This window comes from Dreissena polymorpha, chromosome 7 (genome assembly GCF_020536995.1).
Source record: "Dreissena polymorpha isolate Duluth1 chromosome 7, UMN_Dpol_1.0, whole genome shotgun sequence".
NCBI lineage: Eukaryota > Metazoa > Mollusca > Bivalvia > Myida > Dreissenidae > Dreissena > Dreissena polymorpha.
The window spans coordinates 99,015,952-99,033,381 of record NC_068361.1 but is presented as its reverse complement, the minus strand read 5'-3'; the positions used below and the strand labels follow the sequence as shown (position 1 = coordinate 99,033,381).

General features: G+C 35.8%; 1 pseudogene; it reads right to left on the bottom strand.

The window, feature by feature from the left end:
• The window catches only part of LOC127839949 (spectrin alpha chain-like), a 33,154-nt pseudogene extending 16,349 nt beyond the window's left edge, over nucleotides 1-16,805 (bottom strand).
• Between the last annotated feature and the right edge of the window lie 625 nt (nucleotides 16,806-17,430).

Below are 17,430 nucleotides of genomic sequence, written 5' to 3'. Positions count from 1 at the left end.
GACGTGTTTACAGGATTGTTAAACTAATAACTTTTATTAAATTTGGGATATTTTTATGGGAATTATGATGCACCCCAGCATATAGGTTTTTGCGGAAAAAGATCATTAAATATTGGTAAAGGATAACATTTTAATTTTGCATATTCTTTTTGAGAAAAAAGTGATTTCCAATAAATGTTTTCTTTGAATGTTTCTTATATTCAGTCTTTGCTCTTTTAGAATAAAAAGTTTCCGAAAATTTCTTATACTGTGCAAACCGACTCATTTTATGTTGTTCGTAATGCTGACTTTTTTTACGGCAACTATATGAACATTATTTTTTGTATGACTTGTTGATAGTCATTATGTCGACCCCTCTGTTTTCATTTTACAACACAATATTTTGTTCTTGCAAAATATTCCTTTAAACCTTTACCACTTAGATAGGCATATTAACACGTTTGTAGTCCTTTAAAAAAACATCAACTTAATTAAAAGACCTTGCTTCAGAGATTCAAGTTTCAAGGGCTTCATTTCCAAGCCTAAGATAGTGATGGGCAGCAAACAGCATATAACCTGAACAGACTAGGAGTTACTTGCAGGCTGTTTTTATGCTGGTTGTGTATAACCATTTTAGCTTTGTATCAAAGCACAAAATATTTACCCCCCCCCCCCCCAACTTACTTCTCGTATCTTTCGTTGATGGTCCTCTTGCGGACCTCGATGCTCCCCTCGTCCCACACGCCGCTCTCAATGAACTGGTCGGCCTGCTGGTTGAGGTCCCTGATGCGGTCCTCGTGGGCCGCTATGTCAGCCTCCAGGAGCTGGTGCTTCTTTGCCAGGTTCTGTACGGAGGCCAGGTCCTTGCCGTTCTCCTCACTAGCCAGCATCTGCTTAACCTGAAACATATATGCTTATGATTATAATAGATGAAAATGATCATATGCAAAGGAGTCTCCCTTTCAGAAACTGCATGTGTGTTAAGTTTCCTCTCACATTAGTCGGTGCAGTCTTCACAAGCTATTCAGGGAAAATACTTTCTACATTTATGATTTTTTTTGTTTAAATCAAGTCTTTTATTCGTGAAAATCCAGTTACGTCAAAAAATGCTGTCAGTGACTAGCCTGTGTGGACTGCACAGGCTAATCTTGGACTACACTTTATGCAGAAGCATAAACCCTTTTTCCCAGAGAGACTCATATGTAAACTAGAGCTTTGTCACAGACGTGACGAATAACCCCACATGCCGCATTGACACAAAATAGTATGCATGTTGTCTTGAAATAAAACAGCGGACACCATGCTCAATGTTTAAAGCACACTAAGTGACCCTGTGACCTCGTTTTTGATCCGGCATGGCCCAAGTTCGAACTTAACCTACACATTATCTAGATACAATATCTGACCAAGTTTGGTGAAGATCGGATGAAAACTACTTGAATTAAAGAGCATACGCTATGCTGAATGTTTAAAATGCACTTAATTACCCTGTGACCTAGTTTTTGACCCGGCATGACCCATATTCAAACTTGACCTAGACATCATCTAGATACAACATCTGACAAAGTTAGGTGAAGATCGGATGAAAACAACTTGAATTAGAGAGCGGACACTTAATACGGACCGACAGACAGACCGATCCACAAGCTCACTCCTAGATACCCCCTAAACTTCGTTTGCGGGGGTATAATTATTAGTATAATTGTTTGAAATACCAGAGGATAATAGTACTAATTAAAAACTTGAATTATTTTTGCTAAATAAAATGAAATCAATTCATAACAACATCTTTTATAATGATTATAATGATTGACCAAACCTTTTTAATTGAAAAATGTTCACAGTAAGAAAAAAATATTCTCCATTTTTACTGGCAATTTCACAGACTTAACACTCTAGTACATAACTGTAACGATTTTAATCATTAAACAAACACTCCTGGTGCATTTTTGTACCTCTCCAAGCCAGAACTCAATGTCCTTGATCCCTGCGTTGTACGTCTGCTGCCTGCAGGCCTCTTTCAGTTTCTCACTCTTCTCTGCTGTCTCCCACTGCTCGGCCAGGCTCTTCAGTCGCGCCTGCACCGCCAGCTCTGAGCCTGCGCACTTGTGCTTGTCTATCAGGGCTGTCAATGAAAGGAGTAATACAATTATATGAGCCTAGTTCCCCGAAAACTGGTTTCAATGCATGTGCAAAAAGTGTTGTCCTAGATTAACCTGTTAAGTCCAAACAGGCCATTCAGTGTTTCACTTTCAATCTTCACTGGATGTTCACTAAAGAGACTACCTTCAAATGAAAAACACACAATAAAAGCGGAAAAAGTCTTATCTTAAGAGAATGGGATGGAACTTAACCCACATGCATTAAGCCCTGTTTTCCCAGAATGAGATTCACACCTGTACCACAACTCACAGGCCTAACTTGGATCAAGATGCTCAAGAACTAATGTAGGCAAAATCTAACAAACTTAAAAACTTTCGATCGATGATATACCTTTATCTTAAGTGAGAAAATGAAACAGACATCAATTTTTTTCATTCTGTATATGAACAACAGCAACTTTTTTAGACAAAGAAAGAGAGGAAATCAGCTGAAAGGAGAGGAAATCAGCTGAAAAGAGAGGCAATCAGCAGAAAGGAGAGGAAATCATCTGAAATAAGATAAAATCCCACCCCAAACACCATGACACAGAAAGAGAGGAAAGCATCTGAAAGGAGATGAAATCCCACCCCAAATACTATGACACAGAGAGGAAATCAGCTGAAAGGAGATGAAATCCCACCCAAAACACCATGACACAGAAAGAGAGCAAATCAGCTGAAAGGTGAGGAAACCCCACCCCAAACACCATGACACTGAAAGAGAGGAAATCAGCTGAAAGGAGAGGGAATCCCACCAAAACACCATGACACAGAAAGAGAGGAAATCAGCTGAAAGGAGATTAAATCCCACCCCAAACACTATGACACAAGTATTCAAGAGGATACCTTGTCCAGTGACCATCAGGGCCTTCAGTCTATCAGCGTTGGCAGAAAGTTCAGCAGCGAAACCTTGATGCTTCTGGTGCTTGCTCTGTAACATCAACATCAATGATCAGAGTAGATAGCATGTGAGGCTTACTGACAGGAGAATCAGTTTAAATAATTATATGAAATAGAAGATAAAATCTACTTAACAAGAGCACCGCATAACGGGTGCCACGCTCGGCTGCGAAAGCTTGTCAGATTTTCTTTTTATAGGTCACCGTGACCTTGACCTTTGACCTAGTGACCCAAAATGGGTGTGGCATGTTGAGCTCATCAAGGTGCATCTACATATGAAGTTTCAAAGTTGTAGGTAGAAGCACTTTGATTTTAGAGTTAATGTAAAGGTTTAAGCACGACGCCGGACGACGAGCAGGCTGTGACAATACCTCGGGTTTTCTCCGAAAACAGCCTCGCTAAAAATTTATTCTCAAGCAGCTTGCAAATGATAATCTCGGAACTCTATCAGCATAACTGATATGCTATCATGGGGTGGAGTTGAGTTACCAGTTACCTGTATATTGGTGGGGTTGCCACATACCTGTATATTAGTGGGGTCCTTGTAGGACTCATCGCTGGCAATCTGCAGCTTCTCCTGCAGCCAGTTCTCCATCTCGTCAGCGTCCCGAAAGAACTGCTGCAGCGTCTGGGCCTCTCCCAGCTAGTACCGGTTGTCAATCAGAGCATCCTTCAGGTTCTTCCATCTGCAGGAAAAAAAAAGGTCAGGGTCAAAAGATAGGTTAATAGGAAAGGTCAAGGTTACAAATAGAGGAAAAGTCAAGGTAACAGTATAAGGGAAGGTCAACCATCTGCAAATGAAAACCAAGGTCAACAAGAGATGTGTTTGTCAGAAACACAACGTCCCCTATTGCGCCATTTCGAAGTCATATATTTGACCTTTGACCTTGAATGACGACCTTGACCTTTCACCACTCAACATGTGCAGCTTAATGAGATACACATGCATGCCAATTATTAAGTTGCTATCTTCAATATTGCAAAAGTTATGACCAAGGTTAAAGTTTTGGGACACACAATAAATGAATGAATGAATGAATGACTGACAGACATACAGACAGGCCAACAGCAATATACCCCAGATAATTCGATCTGGGTGCATAAAATAGAGAAGTCAATGTTACAATTAAAGGGAAGGTAAAGGCAACAATTAGAGAGGTCAACAGATTGTTATTACCATTGATATTATTTTGCAGAAATCGTTATCAACTATGGACATATAAGTGTCAAATTCATGATTAAATTGTTTATAAAAATATCCAATGTGAACATATTCATTCAAAAGTTTACAAAAACCAAAACCAAATATGAAATGTATTTTATTCAGTGCACCAATATATCACATTAAAGTCTTGATAGCATGAACAGTTCAAGCTTACCTAACTAGGACCTGGTCACGTTTATCCTCGATGGCGTCAGCGTCATGGTGTTCACCACCAATCAGCTGGTCTGCAAACACTTTCAGGGCCTGAAGCTTCTCTTGATGTAAACAGATGGACACAAAACAGAGGATTGATAGATTTTAAAATCAATATACAATAACAAGTATTTAATAATCACTGTGTAGGATTAATAAAAAAAAGTCACTACAAAAAATTGATATGCTATGTATTGTTTATTTTAAAATAAGGACTTTGTGTGGATCAGGAATAGTTTGATTTATAGAGTAGACTTGTAATATAGTCCAGTTTTAGCAAATTTAAAAGCATTTATTCTGCAGATCAAAGAAACATCTGTTTAATGATAGAATGAGCGGGTAAATTTATGTTAACACTGTAAACACTGTGTAAATTACTTTCTTAGATTCCAAAATTACCAAAGTTCATTTCGGACAACTCAAGAAAATAGCTTTAGCCTCTCCCATGTTCATGTAATTTCACATTTTTAAACAAGAAAGCAAAGATAACCATTAAAATTGTACCTGTTCATAAGCAGAAGGCACAACCTTTTGACAGACAATTTGATTTGAAACTATTATCTTAAGTGCCAATGAAGTTTAAATTTTCTCAAAATGACCTCTCCGACATCCAGGTGACACCTACCTGTCCTTCAATGGCGCGGTCAAATTCCTCGTGTTTCTTGATGAGAGTCTCCACGTTGTCTCTATCCACCTGGTCTCCAGACAGGAACGCCTCGCGGGATGATATCCAGAACTCTGCCTGCTCACAGTCACGGTAGAACAGCTGCAGCTCCAAGCACTGGTCTAGCTTCATACGGCGCTAGATCCATGCCCTGTGGGGAGAGAATAGAAGTCATTTAGCTGTAGTATTGTTGTTAACAGGATAGTTGCAAATAACACATTTCTTAAGCTCTTTAGATAGCCCCTTAAGATACCAAGGACTGTGTCGTCCCAGGAAACAGACTTGAGAGATTTTTAATAAGGCCTTAAGCTTTCGATGCAATAAAGCTAAACTAAATAGGTTTAAATTTAAACTTAGATAGCTTATTCAGGCATAGATAGTTAAGCAACTATGAGATTTCTCCACCACTGCCTTATATTGTACCCTGTCAAACACAAGCAGCAACATAACATCTTTTCACTTACTGCTCGAGTTCCTCCTTAGCCTGCGCCAGTTCCTCTGGCCTGACTCTCACATCCTCGCTGGCGTAGTGATGGTTCTGGAGCAGCTGCTGACCAAAAGTCTCAAACGCCTGGAACGTGCCCGAGTGCGCATCAATCTCCGTCTTGTGTTCCTGTGAACACGCCAGCACACTCTATTAGTCTGCATGCAACAAATGCTTGGGACTCATCAGGAGGATTAAATCTGCACCACTTAGATACCTATTTTACCCTGTACCACTTAAATACTGATATGTATTTTTATGTGTTTGTAGTCCCTTAGAAAGTTACATTTAATTGAAGACTTTTCTTACTAGATTCAAGTTTTAAAGGCTTCATTTCCAACCGTAGGATACTGATATGCAGTAAACAGCATAAAACCTGAAAACCTACTTCTTACTTTACCACTGAATGATTTTTCATAAGAAATAAAGTCGAGAAAACTTTAGCTTCAAAATTATACGACTTTCAACCTTTAAATCTAGTCATATAACATAATTGTTCGCCATCCGTATAATGAATCAGCTGAAAATGACGTACTTATTGCATCATTTTCCCCAAAAACATTTTGACGATTTATTATAAACGCGACTTATTTCATATGTACATGTACTGTATATCGACATATTTGCATTGTCAATTTATCACATTTTCCTTATTTCGTGTAATGTTCATTGTTTATAATCCATGCATATACTTTTGAAATTTAAGAATGTACAGCAAGCCATACAAATATCGCACAATTCATAAATAATCTGCAATATTTGCTTTCCGATTCAATTCACGTTAGGCATATAGCCGTGTACAGTATAAGATGGTAAATATAGCACCACACCGGAATTCGGAACGTCCCATTGTGTACACGGGTATAACCTACTCTTTTATCTGTTGTGTTATGGAATGTTTTCCATTCTCTGTGTATTTATATATTGAATTATTTTCTTGTACAATAAAGGCATTTACCATAGACAAATAAAAAAGTGTGCAAGTTTAAACATAATTATGTTTGTATGCAGAAATCTGCAAATGCAACCGAGTTTACCAACGGCTATTATTTGATAAACTGCTCCGGTTCATTTTAACAGCAGTAATGTAGAGTACATGACGTAGCGTGTGACGAAGATGAAAGTTTATTGAGTTCGTAAACTCATTTAAATATAGTGATAGGATGGCATAAGGGTCTTTATTTAACTATGCTAAAATAATTATTAAAGACCCTAGATGCAAAATCGTCAATTATTGAGTTAAATGGATTATAAGATGGATTTTAAAGGATAATTAAAGGTAAGATACTAGTTCGAACGTGTTTTGCTTTTTGTTTGTACTTTTGTCGTTCCCTGTTCTCGGGGAAATGGTTTTAACATGGGCGCCATTGATGCATAGGACCATACACGGCATACCCATAACATTATAAAAAAAACACGTTCTGCGCGTCCTTCAATTCGTCGTCCGAAGTCGGAAAACGTATTGCTCTGTATATTACGTCAAATAAAGTGTCAATCGCTGCAATTGTCTGTTTACTCGTCGAAATTGTCAAGGTCGTCGATGGTGTACATGTTGATCTTTGTTGACATCGACATCATTTTGTTAGGAAGCAATCGCTGCAATATTGGATTTTGATCATTTTCTTTCGAAAATAAAATTAATTATAGTAAAGTAAAATCTTCTTTTCGCGGTCGTAATGTGCTACAATTCGCATAATGCGTTAAATTGAATCGAGGCATATGGTGATATTTTTACTTGTTTTACAGTTTGTGTGTGATTTTTTTTAAGACTATTTTGCGTACCAGAACAAATACATTTATAACACTACGCATGGTTACATTCGTTAGATTTTAAGCGCTTTTAAGACTGAATTAAAATTATTGTTAAGGTTATTAGATCTATTTATGTTAAATGTCACGTTGAAAAAAAAATCAAAAGGGATAAATAGAATACTAGGATTAGCGTTGAATACAGAGAAGTTTATGTTGCTCGGCTCGAACAAAGAAAGCGCTCGCCAGGGCTCGCGCTCCCGGCGTTCTTAGCCTCGCAACATAAACTTCTATGTATTCAACGCTAACCTAGTATTCTCTATATAATTTTATTACGATAAACATCGCATTAAAAAGAAACACAGAAGCAGTTCAGATGATGTACTCAAAACCGTTCAGATGATGTACTCAAACAAAAAACGTTCAGACGATGTACTATTTTCCAAATTCCTCACCACAGATCTAAAAAGCTTAAACAACGTGCACAACCCTGTACGAAATATTCCAAGCATTTTATCAAGCAAAAAATGTTGTATTTATTTCGTTGTTTGACGTCTTGAATAGCAAACACGTCAAAATAAAGTATGTTCAGACGATGTACAATTTTCATTGTTTATTGTTCCTGAATGTTTGAGAAAACTACAGAAATCTAAGAAAAACGACAATTACCAGAGTACATAAGGCGACTAAGCGGGTACTTTGCGCATAGTTATCTTTTTTTTTGATATTATAAAATATGAGAATACCTTGATGTTCGGCATTAAGCGAGAGCTTTTTCCGCCATTTTGTGCGTACGATGTACGTCGTGATCACGTGATTCCCCGCAGTGTGAATGACAAAGTTTCAGCAATCAAATTCTTTTTAAACAGATTGCATCATCAATTTTTAAACAAAATCTTCCGCTTGACACAGATGGGGAGTTTGTAAAAGACAAACCAAGATTTTCCACAAAGATATTTATGAAATGCACTGTCTCTTTCAATAAACGCTTGCAGGATATAAGTGTTCATCCACGTTTAAGTTCTCTTTTTCGATTTTACTTGTGTACCGGTTCAATATTTACATCATTTTAACTTGTTATTTTCTTAAGGCTTAACTTAACCAGTACCCTCACTGTGTATTATTTTCAGATTGTCTTTGATATGCCAGAAGTCTTCACTAAAGCAATACACATGAAGAAAGATTAAGAACACCTTTATGACCAAGTAATTGAATTTAAAAGATAAGTTGATTGGGAATATGATGACTTGCTTTCAAAACTGTATGGTGATTCTTTGGCAACAAAACTAGAAGATAACAGAAGTGCTGTTTTAAAGGATTTCACCATTGCCGTAGCAGGTAAATTGAAATATATAGTTATATTATATGTTTTGTATTAAGATCTAATATTTTAAAAGGTTTCAGTCATCCTGCTACCTGTGTTGTAGTTTTGGTAATTATGTTTATTATTAACCTAATGGTCAACCTAACAATCCACAGATGACACAACATACCTTGTGCGCAGTTTTATGAACGTATTAGCTTGCACGGAAGTTATTCCGTACTTTCTCGTCACTGAACCCTCAATCGTCTGTTCCGTCCACGCCATACAAGATGGACAGGAACAGTACATCGAGCTTCAGATGGAGAAAAATACTAAGGATACATTACCATGCGGCAAAAATGTGTCTTTAAAAGAAACATGGGAAACAATTCAGGCAAAATTAAAAGAGAAAATATGTCATCGTGTAGACTTTAACTGGCATCTTCCACATTTCAAAACTGCGGTAAATGCAAAACACATGTATTTATACATTCAGGTTCTTTAGTTATTCATTGGATGAAATAAGTGGGCAAATCTATCATCATCAAGTTGATGACATGTCATTATTAACACCGTTGTTGTGTTATGATAAATTAAACCTTTTGCAGGAACACGTACACATAATCGGCAACCCCGACAAGGACCCAAAACAAATAGCTAGCTTCGTATCCGACGCATCAGTTCTCATATATGTTTTACACATTACTACTACCGATTGTGCAAACGGAGATAAAGTGACATTATTACGAAGCACTTTACATTAGCCAAATTGTATAAGCAACGTTCCTAACTATAACTCCTGTGAAATTGAACACATCCCTGATGTATTAAGAAGTTTGATTTTCGATATATACGACCGTGTCAAACATCAGTGACTCTAGACGTGCATTTGAGCAAATATCATAAATATTACATTGAATTAATATTGTCGTATCATGGAAATATATATGATATGCATACATATGTGATTCAGTTAAAGCAGTTGATGCAGATGTCTAAACATATACACGAGAACAAAAAAACTATTCAGCTTCAATAGTTTTGATCCAAGTCACATGATGTTTGTATGCACGGAAGGAAACAATGAGGCGGAACAGGAACATTTCGGAACATTATCATGGCCCGAACATGTTGCTAAAATTCAACAATTGTTTCCAAGACTATCAGAAGACGAACATATCTTCTAAATAAAGATTAAGAGGTAAGTAACTTCGTATTCAAAAAAAGAGGATAAACATAGTAAAACTCAAATCACGCGTGACAGCTTGTGACAAAGATAATATATAAAATAGCCAGGTGTACAGTTAAACACTTTTACAGATGTTTCATGACAGAAGAGGTAATTGATCTCTTTCTGTACCATCGTTTGCAAACATTCATGTGTACAATTACTGTGCTCTGTATTCGAACTGTAGTAAAATTGTTAAAAAGTTTCGTCCATACGAAATACTTAAGCGGTATTAAAGTAAAGTTTAATAATAATGGCATGCAAGTATAAATATTTCGAACCCCAAAGAAATTAAAATTATAGCATTAAATAACAATTTGCCAAACGTTATAAGATTAAAATTATTATATTGAAGTAAATGTATATGCATTGGTTTTTAATCATCTGTAACATTTCAATGGCGTGCAACAGATAAAAGATGTTTGATTGAATTATCCCCATGTCTATTAAATAGGATAGTATTCACAAGTTCGTTTTATCGACGATTCTTTTCCAGGTATGTACAATTTAATGACCATTTCACTGTATTAAACGTTTCTATATCCATAGATGGGAGGATTAATTTTGTCGGAAAATTGCCACAAAGGCGAATTAGAAAGATTGATGTATGCACTTAGAAGCATCGTTGAGGGTCAGCAGATTGGAACAATAAAAAACACTACAGGTTATAACAAGGTCAGAATTTTAAATGAACGTCATGTACAATTGTATGTGTCCTGTTATTTATATTATGATATGTATCATAAATCTTTTGTTTCAGTTTGCTGGATTCTATTACGCAGCACGTTTTAACATACGCAACACAAGACAAAAGTACAAAAGATTCAATACGTAAACAGTTCGAAAGTGTCAACAAATTTACCAAAAAACAGAGAAGGTAAGGATAAATACATGTCCTTAAAGTATTAAAATTTCACCAACAAATACAAACATACACGTTTTTCACTCACAAATCTTTCGCGCACATTAACGCAAGCACAAATCAAAATCAACACATATGCGCTAAAAATTGCGATTTAATAGTCTTTATTTGCAGATGAAAATGGAACTGAAAGAACTTGCACGTTCTGCATGTGCGCAAATTGGTGATCAGTTGAAAAAGCACGTGAAACAAGGTAGCTTTAAAATGAATATAAAAAGTAAGTTTTATGCCGATAAGGACATGGATCTTTCAACTGAGAGCGACTTCTCTGATGTCGAAGATGCTGTACGCAAACACATCTTTGACCTGATAGGGGAGGAAGTGGAAGCATGGGAACAGAGCTCAAAGCACTAAGACTGCACCTTAGAAATTGTTAAAGAAGCGTTTGAAAATAAATGTCAAGTTCTTCGAGAGTCTTATATAGAAGTGGAACATTTTATCGAGGGTATATCTGAACCAGCATCCAGATAATGTATGATATATTTGAACAAAAAAATATTGCAAAGTTACACAGCCCGAAGATATGTCAAAAGAAAATTGTCATATTCGATTTTGTAAAGAAATTAAATCTGTAGTAACGTTTAGTAAGTTTAGTTTAAACTTATTTATTTGAGCTCGATTGCATCAAAAGTCTAAGGCTTATATAAACGCTCTCGAGTTCTTTTCCTGGGCCTAGAACCAGTACTTGGTGTTATGGGGGAGATCTAAAAACTAAAAAATGCACCCACGGTGGGGATCGAACCCATTACCTCCCGGTCGCTAGGCGGACACCATATCCATTACACCACGGCGACCTGTAATAAACTAACCTTTAGTTGACAAAGAACAAGCAAGAATTACCTGTCTTGTAAATATCAATTGATGTTTATTTTAAAATACAAAAACCTTTTCCCTTTATAGAAGTTTAAACAAAGTAAAACGCCAGTTACATTGCAGAATAACATTCATATCATTACTTAATCACGATAAACCTAAGTATAACTGTGATAAAACTATTTTGAAATTAAATTAATTAGCAGCATTAGGAGCTTGGCGGAGACAAACTTATCTTAACATACGCATTTGATTGAACACATAATCCTGTACGTTAATAATATAAGTGTAAACATGATATTTTTCTTATTTTAGCTTATGATGAAGAGTAAAGTGGGCTTCTTGATGTAATTGTAATATGACAGAATTTTAGATATCCCAATAATAGGTTTGATCACATCGACCATATTGTTACCATTTGCTGTGGTAGGTGGTTTGATTGTACTGCCACTTTTATTGTGATTTAAAGTTAAAGAAAAGGTTGATGCATCAAAGTTCAAAGAAGAAAGCTCTGTGTTTTTGGACATATGTCTTATAGAGGCTTTGAACGGTGTTCAGAAAAGAAAATTCATCAATATGATGACCCGTCTCACCCATAGAACGTATCATCGATAATATGAGTGATCGCATTGTACCGTTGTCAATGAAAGCAAACATGGTATTGCTTGATGCTCTTCTGAACAATAGCAGAAGTTCAAAAAAGATCGTTGCAAACTTTTCCCCTGTTCGAACCAGCGTTCAAGAACACATTGTAAATGTGCGGCTTTTTCATGTGAAGTTTCAAGCAAAGGATACATTCAGCGTTACCAAAATTGTCAACTTAGCCAAAGTTTCTAGTGGACATTGTTCGGATGTTTATTCAGCTAAATATATGGAATCCGATGTTACAATCAGGGTTGTTAATGCTCGCTCCTGCAATCGTTTGTCCCATATCGACCAATTGGAAATGCTAAGGTTCGTTACCACATGCTACTACACATTGTACATTTATTTGTTTGAATACATTCTGCGAACAGGGTAAACTGCTGAACAATAACACTACTTTTTACAGGAGACTACAACACGAGCCTATGGTGCGCTTCATAGGAGTATGCTACACGGACAGGTTACCAGGTCATGTCGAAATAAGGGACGCTGATCTGGGCAGCTTTCGGCTTATGTTCATGTTTGAAAGATGCGACTACACACTTCAAGATTACATATTTGGCACTCCTAAACTTCAGTGCGGGTACCAAACCTTAGGTTTTGTATTCTAAATATGTAGTATGTTTGTTTTGTTATTATTTGAAAACAAAATTCAATTAATGTTGTAGCAGAAATTCAAAATGAGTACACAAATATGCATACACCTACACATATTTATCTCATAGAAACATTGAAATGGTTTTACGAAAAGAGGCCTTGCAATTCTACAGCCGAACAGCGCAAGTCCTTTGCACGACGTTGCTCTATCTACACGGAAAAGGACATCATCATGGGAAACTCAGTCTTGGGAACACTTTGGTACATCACTCTGCTGCATCGTATTTAAAAACCAATGCCTAAAAACTGTTGTTTTATCATTTAAACCGTTTACATGGGTCTGTTGGTTTAATTGGAACATGACTTCAACTATAAAATAATGGTTACACTGCTAAACAATCAGGCCTGATATGTTTTACCCTGATTTGTTTCGAAAACAATATTTAATACTGGTTACTTTTTTTACAAAAATACCATAAAAATGCGAAAACATATCATATTTCAAATTTCTAAGCGAAAAAATCGTTTTTAGTGGACAAACGGGAAGGTGAAAATCCTAGAACCTTCTGTACCTAATCATACAATCCAAATAGATTTAACCAGGTTAATGGCTCCAGAAGTTGTGTCTGGTGGGACGGTTGGCAAGGAAACGGACATGTTCAATTTAGGGACTTTATTTTAGGAGCTCTGGTATGGACGGTAAGAATGCATGCCAATCAGTTTCATCGTTAAAACAATCACGGGAACATAATTTGTCCTCACATATTAACATGAGTTTAGTGTTGCATACAGACTTTAGTTTTTCGAGCTAGTTTATAAGAAACCTGAACCACAAGCAAATTGTCCTATTAGTATGTATTCGAAACTTGACTGTATTATATGTATCAAATCGTTTTTCAAATGTTTCTTTCTTGATATATAAATAACAAATACAAATGGTATAATTAAACGATTAAGATTAAATAATCCTATGAAGATATACATAATGACATTATTATACCGTGCGTGACAGCGTTATCAAGTCAATATTTAAGTAAAGCAAAGGTTTTTCCGTTGGTATTTATTTAGACAACACAACGTTTAAGTTCAGTGTCATGAGGCAATTGTTGTTTTCAATTTATTTAGACTAGCCGATACCGACAGTCAAGTGGTTAAGACATAATTGTAATCGTTGCCTCGTCCGAGCTGCACCGTCAAACAACCGATGCCAGAGGGGCTGGCAAGTTGTGTAGAGAGATGCTGGGATACATGTCCAGATGAGAGACCAAACGCAAGCATGGTTCTGCAAGAAATTATAAATCTGGTGTAGCATGTTGTTGTCAATTGAATGGTGCGCATTTATAAACGCAGGTTTTCAGTTGTTGCTTATTAAAATAAGTCATAATTTTGATGTCGAGACTATTTATAACATCGCTATGTATGAACATTTTTGTAGTGTATATTAAAAACAAATTCGGCGCAGCTATTAAACTTAACCCGTGGCATTTCTTTCATCCAATTGAACGCTGAGAACATAATGTTTATTGGTATTGGTCTTGATTAAATAAAAGTTGCAGTTGCCAATTCGAAATAAATTACGGATTTTTAAAAATTAGTAACATCTATGTTTAAAACTAAACAAAACACACAAACAAACACATTAATTTAAAAACATCAGACCAACCATTTAATTGTGTTATTATGCTTTACATATTCCTGTAAAATAACATCTACCTACGATATTTCTCTTGTCAAATTTTTATTTTCAATTTCATTTTTACACATGCAGTTCTTGAACAGCCTATTTGCCGAAACATTTTCTGGTTGCAATCCGTTTTGTTTATTTTATATGTTTATTATGTTGTTTATTTTGTTCGAATTAACATTTCTGTGTATTTTGGCTCAAATTGCAGTCATTTAAAGCACCTGTAATGAGTTTATATTGTCGGTACTTAGAAGTAAAAAGCTGATTAACGTGAAGAAAAAAATAATCTAAAATGCATTGTGTGGAATAAACTTTTAAAATATTTTAAGAGTCACATGTAAGTTGTATCTTTTGTAAGTTATACGTGCATCGCCTGAAAATGCAGGATTCCTTAAATGTCACTAGTGTGTGCCTTAATGTTATCAAACAATCAATAACAAAATAAAATGCATTCAATGACAGAGTATATGTACCGTCGTTAAGATAGGTTGTTTGATTATATTGTTCATTTTATCACTTTTATCAAGTCATTTTTGTATGGCTAAACATGAAAATATTAAAAAGTAGCTTTGTATTTCGTCATTATCCGCATAATTTGCTTATTGATAACTTTCTATACTGTCATCGAAATAATCCAACGATGATCCCTGTGTTATATGTTTTCTATTTGTTATGGATCAGACTATTCGGACTAAACGGATTCTGATTCGTTACAGGCTTGTAGTGTGCAAAGTTATGTAAATGTGTCTACTTTCTTTTGAATGACATTTATTTTGCCGTTGTTGCTCTTTCCATTTGAGATCACTGTTTTTACATTTTGTGTCATTTATTGTTAAGCTATTTATTGTTAATTTGATGCAATGGAGTCCTAACATGGTTTCATATTCTACATCAGTATACAGCATGCCGTAATGTATGCTTATCTGGAAACTATCGAAAGTAACATGGGACTTTTGATGTCAAAAAGTAAATAATGTATATCCAATTATACTGTTTCTACAACTAGAATGTGAATATGTATTAACAAGAAGAAGCGATTAGCTGTGCGAAAATGCTGTATGTGGATAAATCCATCGGTCTATGCTATGAAGTGCAAATACATGTGTGTGCATAATTTAACAAGTAAGAAAAATGCATCCACTTATTATTTGCTTATTTTGCTTGTATCTGAATTAATTACCGCATCTTCAAAAACAGGTGCCCTTTGCTTTTTATTCAAATAATCATATGAAGTTAAATAAAACAGCACCAAATACGTAGTTCTTATTTCAATAATATTTCAAATCGTTACAAGATTTACGTTGATAGCAGTTTACTAGGTATCATTGAATGTTTTAAAACGAAGAACATATTTCAAATTGAAAAAAATCAACAATCTTTTCGCAAACGGAACTTCTTTATTGCACCACGCTCCCATAATGTGCAATTTGTCATTCCGGGATATTAATCCGGTCTTATTATCAAATCTGATGTTCATTTGAAAGCGTGGACGCCTGTTAGGCGAGGCTGTTTCATTGTAAGCTCTAATGCAACGATGTTTAAACTAAAAGAGTAACATTTTAGGTCCAATCATGATTAAACTTGCTCCAAATATTTTAATGGCATTTTCGCTGACTTTAAAAGTGTTGTATTTGATTAAATTGATGACCGCAAATGTAAAAGTAGTATTACTTATATGACTGTAGTGAAACCATCTCAACACTCTTCAAGTAACAACTTTTGTCCAAATTCTATGAAACTTTGTCTGAATATTTGCAAGGAGTGGTATCGCGGTTGATATTCAAAATGGCTGCGGTTGGTTGAAAATTATTGCCTCAAATAGGCGGAGTGTTTTTCGTACATGGCTATAGAGAAAATTTGTTAACACTCTGTTAGTCATATGTTTGGTTTTAATAACCATGAGAATTTTATCAGGTCAATTGGTCTAATGATATCAAGGATGAGTTCGAAAATAGTTCCGGTATGCTGAAAATAATTGCCGCCAGGGCCGTTGATACTTGTCATATATGGCTTAATCGGAACCTTGTTAACGAGGTTTTTGGGTCGCGTCAGATACTCGTGTTGATAAGATTGATATAGAAACTGTGTCAGCCTTACTTCCACTTCAACAGTCGACTGTTGAGGCAGACAAAAGATAATCAACATGCATAAACGCAACAAGATTAAAGGCAATGCTCTCCGACACATGACATTTGAACATTGGACGATTTTCATCCAACCATTCCGATAAACTGTCGCGTGCCATCGGTCACTAAAGCTTTTGTCACCTTAGATGCCATGTGCGTCAGCGATTTTAATCGTACACGACTTTTCAACAATATTTCGAATTATTACACGATGACAGTTATAATCTTCGCAATCCCGTTATCAAACCAACTTACAAGATAAGGTTGATCTGACTGTAAAGTTTTTTCACACGTGTAAAAAACTATCCATGTAAGATTTTATATCGCAATAAAGCTAGTGTGGTCGAAGTGGGGAACATATTGCAAGTTGACAGCTAAAAAATGAAAAACGTTTCATGCACATCAAAAAGAAATCATTTTATTTTTGTATGAATCACTATTTAAAATTGTCATAAATTTAACTATATATTCTCAAATAAATTAACATTTTTATTTATCATTATAATGTTAAAAATATAACTAATTTTTTTTGTTCACATGCTTTCTTGTTCTCCATTAAAATACCGACGTGAACAAGCGAAAAAGACAACGTCTATAAACAAAGCTTTAAATGTTTTTGTCGAATGGAACACTATAGTAAGGAGCCGAGTCGTTCCGAACGGGAAGATCACTTTGTCGCTGTCCTAACAACGCCTGAGCACTGGCGAATTTCCGGTAGAAAACGAAAGTGGATCCTGCTAAGCAAATTACCCCCGTGCTGAGAAACACGATAGTGGTG